Source organism: Psammomys obesus, unplaced genomic scaffold (assembly GCF_907164565.1).
Source record: "Psammomys obesus unplaced genomic scaffold, mPsaObe1.curated_primary_1811, whole genome shotgun sequence".
NCBI lineage: Eukaryota > Metazoa > Chordata > Mammalia > Rodentia > Muridae > Psammomys > Psammomys obesus.
Window position 1 is genome coordinate 15,060,178 of NW_026585742.1, and position 11,368 is coordinate 15,071,545.

Genomic DNA, 11,368 nt, shown 5'->3' on the forward strand with positions numbered 1-11,368 from the left:
AACCAAAAATTCAAACTAGTGAATCACAATGAGTTAACACACTACGCACAGTGCATTCTGGGAGCTCTATGACATGAGTTACAGTATTTGATGACATTGTTATCAACTTACTTCATGAAGCTTGGTAGCTAGAAAAGTAGCCTATTTCTCTTACTAAAGAGTTAAATGATACAGCTGGGATACAGAGTTAATAAAATGTAACTAATAATAACAAACAATAAAAAAAGAGTTAAATGTACACTTTCAAACACATTCATTAAGCAGAGGCAAGAAGATAAGACTTAATCCAATAAAAGTGATGCTATAAGATATGTATTTTTAGATATTTTTCCTGGGGTGGGAAAAAGCATTGTAAGGTTGGATAGATCCTAAAAGCTCCTCTAGATACAGACGTAAACAAAACAAAACACCAAACCTCCTAAAAACAAACAGAGCAAACAACTAGTCCATTACCACTCTTTAAAACTTTCAAAAATCTATGCAGACAAGAGAAATTTTATACTGAGCAGAAAATGTATCTTTTATACTCATGTTACAAACTTTCCCTCCATTGGTTCTTTAAAAACATTTTTTTTTTTTTAATTCTGTTTTTGTTTCTTGAGACAGGGTTTCTCTATGTAGCTGTGGCTGTCTTGGAACTCACTCTGTAGACTAGGCTGGCTTCGAACTTAGAGATCCACCTGCCTCTGCCCTTCCCGACCCACTCCAGTTCTAGGAATAAAGGCTTTAAAAATATTTTTATTTAATGCGGGAAGACAAATGGAGAGGTCAGAAGAGGGCATTGGTCCCATGTAACTGAAGTTACAGATCATTGTGAGTTCTCAAGCAGGTGCTGGAAACAGAACCTAGGTCCTTTGGAAGATGAGCTAGTGCTCTTCAGCCACTGAGTCATCACTGCAGCCCCCTCCAAGGAGTCTATCAACTCAATTTGGCATGTGTTTCTTGAGGATCTTGCAGTAATTACTAGGTACCAGAGCAGCAAAGAAGATAAAAAAGACACAACGTTTATACAAAGGTTACAACCTAACAGAAAGACTAACATAAGCACACACTTAATTACATTGAGATAAGGCCCAGAAGAAAGAACAGCAGGTAAAAATAGCTACAACTGGGATTTGAGAAAGGCTTTAGGAAAACCAGACTCTGATAGCTAGAAAGCAAAGACACGGAGGGCCCTACCTGGCTTACATGAGGCTATTTATGGAGAAAAATAAACAGCAACAAAAACACAAAGAAAGGAGTTGGGGTTTTTGTTGTTGTTGTTGTTTTTTGTTTTTCTTCTCACCATTGTTAATTTAAGTTGCTGAAAATAAAGATAACAACTTCTATCTATGAAGGAAAAGGAAGTGATACAGGTGGAACATGGATATGGATGAAAATAAGACTGGCCAACAGGTAATGTTCAAAACTGTAGAAGACAAATCACTCTCTTCTCCATGTACTTGTGTGCCCTGAATTTCTTACTAAAATAGTTAAAAATTAAACTGGGCACAGTGCCCCACGCCTATAATCCCAGCACTCTGAGAGGCAGAGGCAGGCAGATCTCTGTGAGCTGGAAGCCAGTCTGGTGTACAGAGTGAATTCAGAACAGTCAGGCCTACACAGAAAAACCCTGTCTCGAAAAACCAAAATCCAACTAAACAACAAAAAAGTTAAAAATGAGACATCAAGTTGAGTGAGTGTGCATTAGAGAGCGAGAGAGACAAAGACAGGCAGAGACAGAGAGGGGGCAGGAAGGAGATGGTCAGCTGATGGCACTAAATCTATGAAGAACCTTCTAAGCTGTTAGTCAAGTGGACAAAGGGTCACAGTGGACTCCAGGAGGAAGTCGACACAGCACAACGCGACTCCAGTAGTCCCTGTGCCTGTTTCAATTCCCATGTCTTGCTCTCACTTCTCCTCTCTCCACTGGAAAAAAGTTCTGCAAAGCCCTGCTGCCAGGCAGGCTGTTGGTAACTTAGTACAAGAATGGATCAACTGTTTCCTCAATGTGTTTACTGGCAAGACAACTGCCAACAGTGACGCCTTCCCCAAAAGTACAACCCTCAATACTGTGGCAAGCCCAGTTTCTTTACCCAGGTGAACACACGCTCTTGCACACATGTGTGCATACAACACACAAACACATATATACAAATGTACACACATACATACTCACATTTTCTTTAAGGATCACAGGGAAATAGTTTTTTTAAACATTTCATTTTAAAAACTACATACCAGATTCTTATAACACCAGTACAAAGGTTTCCAAGGGCCCATCAAGAAATATTTTGATTTTAGCACTTCTAACCACTGACAAGAGTTTTAAATCAAACACTGGGAATGTATAATGGAATGTTTTGACTTGAGAGGTTTGCTCTGAATACTGAATTAACATATACTAGCACTGCACATCCTGGTTCAAAAATGTGACATGACAACGTTACTTGCTGTGGTGGTTTGAACTAAAAATGACCCCCATGGGTTCACAGATTTGAATGTTTAGTCATCAGGGAGAGGCACTATTCGGAAAGGATTAAGAGGTGTGGCTTTGTTGGAGGAAGTGTGTCACTGGGGGTGGGCTTTGTGGTCTCTTTCTTTCTGCTGCCTGAGGATCTGGATGTAGAACTCTCAGCTATCTCCCCAGCACCATTTCTGCCTATGTGCTGCCATGCTTCCTGCCATGATGACAATGGACTAAACCTCTAAAACTAAGCAAGCCCCAATTAAATGCTCTTTTATAAGACTTGCTGTGTTCAATACTAAGACACTTGCCGTATTGAGGGGGAGGGGGGAACAGGGAGATTAGCTACACTCTTACAAAAGATATCACCCCATCTTTCTTTAAAGGCATGGCCTGTTGGAATTTAGATTTTTGTTTTAAGTTGTAAAACCAACATGTGAATCTTACAGGATTAGTATCTACCATTACAAAAATAAAAAGATTACTGACTTGGTTTCACCCCACTCCACTACTCAGAAATGGCAACTGGTAATAGTTTAGTATTTGTTTTTCATTTCTGAGGCCAGTTTAAATTTATGGGTATGAGATCACATATGAATACAACTTAATATGTGTACAAGTAACAAATACGCATATATCTACAGTATGTGTACAAATATGTATATAACACATATAATAATTATAATATACATAATATATAAGAAAGATTTGTCCCTGCCCTGAAATAAGGATAGCTGTTAGAGATGCTTCTTTGTTTTGTGCATGCAGTTAAAGTCTACACTGTATTAGAAGGTGGGTCCATCCACCCCAATATAAATCTGAGAACGCTCCAGAGAGCAGGGAGTAAGGATTCCCACTTACAATGCATGCATGAGGTCCTTCTGTGAATAACCAACCTACTTTGGATTTGTTCTATGATTGATTCTAAGTCCTCTGTAGTTCTAACTTTCACATACATCTATCTTGGAGATTCCAGACCCAGAATTCCTGAAGTATCTCTTTTTCTACACAGAAGATATCGTTGAAAAGCAGGGTTCTTCTTTATATTCTAGCACAAGGGTTTGTAAACTATAGTCCAGCACCTGTTTTGTAAATAAAGTTTTATTTGAACACAGCTATGCCCCTTTGTTTGTATATGGCCTCTGGCTGCTTTCATACTGTAGCAGCAGAACTGCATGGTTTTAATTTTTTGCTGTGGTCATGCTAAATTTTTGTGGTCACACAAAAAATGTTGATTTGTATTAGTATATTTTAAACATAGTTTCCCCAAACTCATCAAAAAATTTGGAAGACTTGAATAACACACCCCATACCTGGTATCTTTGTTCAGGCCAAGGGGTCTGGTTTTACTTAAAAAAAGAAAAAGAAAACAGAAAAGAAGCCACTAGAATGTAGTTGTCTAGCATGTTGATGTGTGATAGATGAGATCTTTCATTAGATTCTTTCCTTTGTTTTATGCCCTGTCTACACAAATTTGAGATAAAAATTATATACATATTATCAATTATATATATAGAGAGAGATGTGTGTGTGTGTGTATCAAAGCAAACAGATTTCTCCATCCTCTACCCAAAGAGGCCATCATGTTATCATGGAGCAGCTTAAACATTTTGGCTGATATGTTAGAAATGATCTGTGCATATACTATTGCTTCCACAGGTGGGAGAAGGGGGATGGGATCCAAACTGTGACCACTTGTGTTCTTTCTATAAGACTACATTGATGATGGAGCCTCCCTGAGTAGATATTTATTTCACTCTTCTGGACTTTGGGGAATTAATCACAGGACCTGTCTGGAACTTACAGTCAAGAGTGTAGGTAACTATTGGTCAGTTGAGACAATTCCCTGTCTGAATGAGTATATGAAACATGGTCCTGTAAGAAGATCAATACTGCTTAGTAAAGTGTGCTTCAAAAGCATAAGTGAAGGCAACCAGAGGCCTACATTGTTAGGATGACAATTAAAACCAATATTTATTACCATGTGTCTGGCAAACAACACTGTTTGTCTTGCTTCCTCCATTCTGTCTTTTAGAAGGAAATATCTCTTCATGAGGCAGTGAGAGCCTGGATAGAAGAATCCCTAACAACCTGATGTCAGTTCTCGGACTAGTGTTGTGGAGGATATTTGATCTTTCAGAACTTTAGTGTCTCCAGTTTTATAATTAGGCTGTTGTTAGTAGGTGTCCCAAGCACCTATGGTTTCCTGAAAGAGATTTATGCTAGCATTTGTGTATATTTCTTTCCAGCCCTGTGTTCAGCAGTGTTACATTTCTGAAGCTTGAAATAGCCCATGATGAGAATATTTTCACCTTAGAAATGATCCAGTGTTCCATGTCTGAGCTTTTTCTACTTGGGGAACAAATTGCTAAGCATTTACCAGCACATTGCTGCCATTGTTGGGGCCAAGGTGCATTGAGTTTGTTTGGCTTCTTTTCTGTTTTCTTTTACTTACACAAGGGAGGACTTCTCACAGTGATAACCAGGAATGTGTAAGTAAAAGAATTCTAAGACTGAAGTATACCTCCACAAATCCAAGCCTAGAAACTACAAACAGAACTGAACGTGGGGGAAAGAAGGCAAAAGCATGCTACCCTGATGTTTCAGAAATGACCTCTCAACTAGTTGGTAACCTTATACTAACCCCTACACATTTGGCATGATCTCTCCATACACACTTCCCTGAACCAACAGGTCTGCTTTGCCACTTCAATGCTGAAATCCTGATTCTTACATGGATCAACTCAGCAGGAATAGAAACAACCAAGGCACACATGAACGTCTCTGAGTTTGCAGAAGGCCAGAGCCACCATCAAGTGTGGGGATCTGGTACTAAGTTCCAAAGTGAGGTCGAAGTAGTCCTGAATAGCAGAGGTTAACACTCTCCGTAGTGCTGTGTAGAAAGATCATAAAGTAGAAAACCCTCTGAACTATGCCCCTCAAGCACTGCCTACCTCAGCGGTTCTAAAGTGTGGAGCAGTGAACCACAGGTGCAGGTTATCTACGAAGTCAAAACCACTTCTAAACAGTACGAAGATGTTACCGTTTTCAGAAGTATACTTGGAAATCTCCAGAAGCTACATGGCCTATTTTCCTGCAACAGACTGAATGCAGAAGCAGGTATAAGAATCCACCTATCTTCTAAGCAGAGATTTGCAGAAATGGGGGAAAAAGCCTCTCTTAATAACTTTGTTTTGGAAAATACAGGATTTTTTTTAAAATGTCATGTTAAATATAATCGGTCTATTCTGAATTATTAAGTGTATTAAGTTTTATTTATATACGGCAAATATCAACACGGCCCATATAACAAAGGTTCTTTAGGCGCGCAACCGGTTCTAAGTCCAAAAGTTCGGCAACTTCTGCTCAGGGGCTGTCAGCCTTGCGGCAGGGAGATGTGCAGTTCTAGTGTACTGGCCTGGCCAACGAGAACAGTCCCATTCTCCTTGGGTTTCTCAATCAATCACCTTGGGCTCTGAGCCTAACCCTTCCACTGAGGGGTCTCTCGTCCTCACTCCACTTCCCTTTGCCCCTGTTGGGTATTCCTTCACCGCTGCTTTCTTTATATCGTGGGCTGGGCCTGGCAGACTACCCGGCGCAGCCCGCGCGGCCCACGAGGCCCGCACAGCCGCGGCGAGAACTCCCAGGGCGCTGAGAAGAGCCACTCCTAGTCCGAAGCAACGCAGGCTGCGGAGCAGGAGGAGAGGTCTCCCCAGGAGCCGGGTCCACGGCCTACCCCAGCTCGCCCCGTGTCCCCGGGGTCTGCACCATGGAGAAGGCCTGCACGGACGCCCCGGGGCCGCGTGCTACTCACCGCTCACACTGGCGCTCCGCAAGCACACAACCGGCAGCGACCGAGTACTGACCCAGGACGACTCCGCGCCCCTCCCCTCGAGCGGTCCTCCCTACGCACCAGCAGCTAGGCGGGCCCCGAGGGAGAGCCGGCCGGAACCAGCTGCTGCAGGACGGGGGCGGGGCTTAGGGCTCAGTACCCACCAGGGGCGGGGCTTTGGCTTCAGTACCGGACACTCCCGCTACAGGGGACGGGGACTGAACACCCCCTCCCTTTGGAACCTTCAGGCCGACGCGGACAGGCGGAGTGTAGGACCTGTCCGGCCCCGAGGGCCATAACTTGAGGCTGTGACCAAGCAGCAGAGCCTGGGACACCTCTTCTTTCCAGAACCCGAAGGCAGGCCATAGCCAGGGGCGGGTCCCAGGCCCCTCCTCATCCCCAGGGTCGACTCTGGAGCCGGAGGCTGAGTGGCAGAGTGCCCGGCCCCGCCCCTAGATCCCGAGACTCTTGGCCCCGGGCGGGGGAAGAGGGCGGAAACTAGGACCTGTCCGGCCCCTCGCTGTACCGCCCAGTCCCGAAGGCGTTCGGGAAGCTCGGGGCCGTAGATTCCCACCAGCCTCCCACTCCTCCGCAAAGGAGGGAGAAACTGGACCCCGGGGCTGCGACCAGCTTTGCCAGTAGCTCACTCCCAGGAAGTGCAAAGGAGGCTTGAAGGCTTTTCCTCTTCTGCAGCGTGGGAGAGCAGAGTGTAACTAGCTCAGGGGGTCAGAAAAAAGAAAGGTGTTCTTTCCCCACCTTTCTTTTAAATGCTTGGCGGGAAGTACAACCATCGTTTTCTGAGTGTTTCAGTACACAAAGAAATCAGTCATCTCCTTGTCTCCAGGTCCCTGTCCGTGCCTTCCCTTTGCCCTTCACTTCCTATTCCTTCCTCAATTATTGTTTTGTTTGTTTCAGAATCCTTAATGGGGTTTTAATTGTTTTGGGTTTTGGGTCTGGTTTTGAGACAAACTCACAGGGCCCAGGCAGGCATAGAGCTCATAGTTTGGTGGAATTCAGCCTGACCTTGAACTCCCTTCACCCATCTTTAAAGTGCTGGGTTTGCAGGTGTGCCCACCAGAGCCAGCTCTTTTAAAAAGTCAGCTTTCCTGTTTTTACTTGCACAAAGCATGGGAAGTGGACATCAGGAACACTAAAAATAGGACCTCAACATTTCTGTGGCTTACACAGAATGCAAATTTTCTATATATAAAACTGTATATAAACCTATAGTACATGCTGCCCACCGATCTAAAGTCTGAGTTCTGAGATTCAGTTTAACCCCTCAAGTCAATGTGATCTCAAAGATAGGATTAGCTCGAGATGAAAGGTGGTGAGGTTTTGTATGCCTACATTATTTGGAAAATTAGTATAGATTTCTAGATTGAGTTAACTTGACTGAGTATCATTATAGGGTGACTAAAACTAATATGTCAAACATCTGTCTAGGCATGGGGGTTTTGCTGCTCTAGACTGCTCCCTTATTGTGGAGTACCCCGAGTATTAGGGACTCATAGGTGAGCTTCAGTTCCAAGCTATCAAAACCTAAGGCTTATTATTCCAGGTACTCAAGGCTTATTGCCTGGGATTTAGAGTACTCAGCATGCAACAGGCAGAGTTTCAGCTACTGATCTTTGGGGGTCAGGACCCTTGCTGTCAAAGCAACCAAGCTTTGCAGCCCCTGCTTTCTGTTCTTCAGAGTCCCTGCCTGAATTTCGCTGCATTTCTGCTGTTCCTTTATAGTCATAGCTTCTTGGGTTTTCTTTCCTGGAAACCCTTTAGCCCCTTCTCGTGTTAGAACTGAGCTCTTGGAAGGCTCTGGAACTCTTAGCTGCCTTCTGTGTTGGTACTCTGAGCTCTGGCTGTTTAATCCCTTAGCTCTTGGTGACTCTGGAACTGCCAATGCCAGTGCTGCTGCACTGCCATCAGATATGAACGTCTCACCCTCCCTCCATATAGCCTGCCTAGCTTGATAAGGACCGTAAGTAGGCAAAGAGGTTATGAAGTGCTGTGCTACGCCTAATATTGCAACCTCAGGAAAAGTCTCTCAGAATAACAAGCCAGAAGGGGAGCTTGTGTGTGCATTGTAATCTCACCAATTACAGCCCTCATGTGCATAGTTCCACCAATCACAAGTGCTGTATAAACAAAATGCGAAGCTTCACTTATGAGCCAATCACAAGCCTCACCTTGAATGAGTCACAGTTTATTTTTCTCCTGAGTCAGCAAAGGGTTACTTCCTTCTCTAGTCCAGAGGAAGAATAGTGTCCCAGTGAGCAGGATGGCTTTGTCTTGTAGAAAGCCGTCTTCCAAAGCCATGACTTGCTGAAGAAGTCATGACTGGAGCAGGGCTCCCAGAGCAGAAGTTTTACTTTCAGCAATAGCAGGCGGGTGCAGTGCTCCTTGAAGCTGTTGAGTAGCGGAATCCATACCCAGCCTTGCATTTTGGAAGGAAACTTCCCAAGAGAGAGGCTATAAAGGGGATGTGAAATGACAGGATATTTCACGACAGGATATTTACAGGAACATTCCATCCTGCAGGGAAGCTCTTTAAGACAGGAAATAAATGACTCAAAATAGCTTCAGGAAGTCCCTGAAGCTGACCAAATTCGCTCCCCTCTTCAAGCACATATAAGCAATAAGATTTGTTCAGAGTCACTCTCAGACAAGACAAGCTGCCTGGAAGAAAGCAAAGATAAGTGAACTGCTTGTAAGAAATAAAAACAAGCAGAGATGCTTAGAAGAGACTCAGATCAGCTACGCCACCTAGAAAGAACACTCTCCCAAAACATTGAATTGCTTGCAGGTTGTGCATTGTATATCAGGCTGATAGCTCTTGTGAGCTGTCATCCATGCTAGGGTAGACTTTGATGATGGCAGCTGTCACTGAGTCATTTCTGCTCCTGTAAGGAACTTCTGTGGTAACACAAATAAAACTCATTGGTTCACCAGGTTGGACTTTGACAGTGTCTGCACTTTGATCTCTCATCAGCTTCCTGTTTGGAATGAGTAGTACACTTTGGTTCTATTGTCCTAAAGCACTCTCCTCAGTCCGACTCTGGGTCCCAACTTCCTTCTCTCATGCTTTGGAAAAAGTAACCTTGCTGTTTTCACTGTTGCTCTTCTAACATCCTAGCCTGGCCTCTGCCCCCAGTACTACACTGAGACTTCTGTCTCTGAGTTTCAATGGCCCTTTCATTGTCATATCTAATGTCACCATTGTTTTCTAAGGCTATTTTACTGAACTTCGTAGTTGTATTTACTCTTTTGTTTTTCAAAACTCTGTACCTTTGGTGTAGTGAGAGTGTAAACAATGTGTGCGGATAGGCACATGTTGTAGGAGATTAGTAGAGAAGGCCAGAAACCAGCTGGTTTAGACAAATAAGGAGGAGTGATACAATAGAATGATGGCATGCTTAAAAATTAAAGGTATAAAAACCCAAAGCTTGGACCGAATGAAGAAATTCTTTTTCTCAAGTACTCTCGTGTACGGCAGCAGAATATGCTGACGCTCTGAGGAGAGCTTCCCACCCTGCAGTTTGGAACGACAAGCTTGCTTATCTGCCCGGCCGAATTCTCACCTTATCCCAGAAACACTGGAGCTGCCTGAGCCACGGAATCCCAGAGGATAGGAAGTGCCGTGAGTGTATACCTGTGATGATGGTCATCAGCCATGACAGAGACTCCTTGAGTCCAGGAGAGGTATCCCGCTACGAACATACTATGTATTGGCTCATAGTGATTTGATGTGTGTTCGCTGGATTGATATTATTAAAGTGCTTTTGTTAAACTGAAAACAAAGCCTCCAGCATAATCTATCCTCGCTGGCAACTGGCTTGGGGACTGGCCAGAGTGTGCTCGTGACATTTGGACATCATGAAATTTCACTTTCTTGGCTCTGTTAGTTCTCAGACTATTTGGTTGGGTTGTTGAGCTGCTCGGCAAATCTGCTGTTTTCAAAGGAATTACAACGGTTTATCTAAATGAATAATAAGTACTACATATTCATTTCTTGTTTGTTTGTTTGTTTGTTTTTTGAAAGCTTTTTAGGTTGACTACCCAAATGAAACCTTATTGTTAACTTTAAACAATTTTTAGTAGGGCATAACTTTAATTTTATCCAATTAATTTTGACATTACACTAGCTTAAGGAGAGAAAATATCTTCTTTGATCTGTTTCTCTGCTCTTATTTGCGCAGGAGCTGGGTGGCCATTAAATCTGTGCACTAAAACAGCTGAATGCAGAACATTCTACTCACAGGACAGAAATAACCCCAGAAATCTGTAAATGAGAGTTGAATTTGGAAACCAGAGGAGGTAAATGATGTGATTTAAAAAAAAATAGGAGTAAGGCTTTGTATTGTCAAGATTTAGAATCTACTGATGTACTGACATTTATTTCATCTACCTTTTATTCAGCTCTGAAGGCTCACAGCTCACCTGCCTGATTGCTCTGGCCTCCTCCCAGGGTGGCAGCAGCAGGAGGACAGTCTTCCTTACTGCTACCAGGTGTCAGTCTTAGACACAAAAAATCTGCTCATTTAAAACCACTGGTTTCTCTCTCAGTCTAGTTTTCTCCAGTGTCCCTCACTCACTCTTTCTTTTTCATGATGCGTATAATTTCAACTCTCATCCCTTAGATTCACCTTATTTATAGTTTTACTGATGAATTTATTGTATGCTAACATTTTTACAGTTGCAATCCTCTTTCCCCCTCTGATAGAATCCCAGCACTACCACAGCAGAGTAAATGCACATAAAATACATAAATGTGACCAAACCTCAGCATCAACTACCATCATGAAAGAAAAAGGCATAAAATAATGTGCTCAAATATGCATCTGATTCATCCCAGAATTCCTAGAGACTCTACCCTGTTTGCCTGGAAGAACTGATTGGCACCTGCTCAAGCTTGTTCTTCATGCTGGTCACCAGGAAACAGTTTCCTGGTATCTGAAGCAGGAGGATCAGACTGAGATCTGAAAGTCCACATCTGTTGATTTTGCTTTCAACCTCTGAAGGAATCTCCATTCTGACACTGCCTCGGGTCTCACCACAGGCCATGGCCATGGTGGGAAGGGTGTGTGTGTGTG

At 43.3% G+C, this 11,368-nt stretch overlaps 1 protein-coding gene across 2 annotated transcripts in view; it reads right to left on the minus strand.

Annotated features, from left to right (window-relative positions):
- The window catches only part of Aco1 (aconitase 1), a 72,639-nt gene extending 66,049 nt beyond the window's left edge, over positions 1-6,590 (minus strand). The window contains exon 1 of one of the 2 annotated variants that reach the window (XM_055599129.1): positions 6,443-6,590. The gene's annotated coding sequence lies outside the window, so the exon portion shown is untranslated. Of the gene's footprint in view, positions 1-6,260; positions 6,412-6,442 lie in introns of those variants that run through there. The other variant, XM_055599128.1, reaches the window with a different exon arrangement.
- Between the last annotated feature and the right edge of the window lie 4,778 nt (positions 6,591-11,368).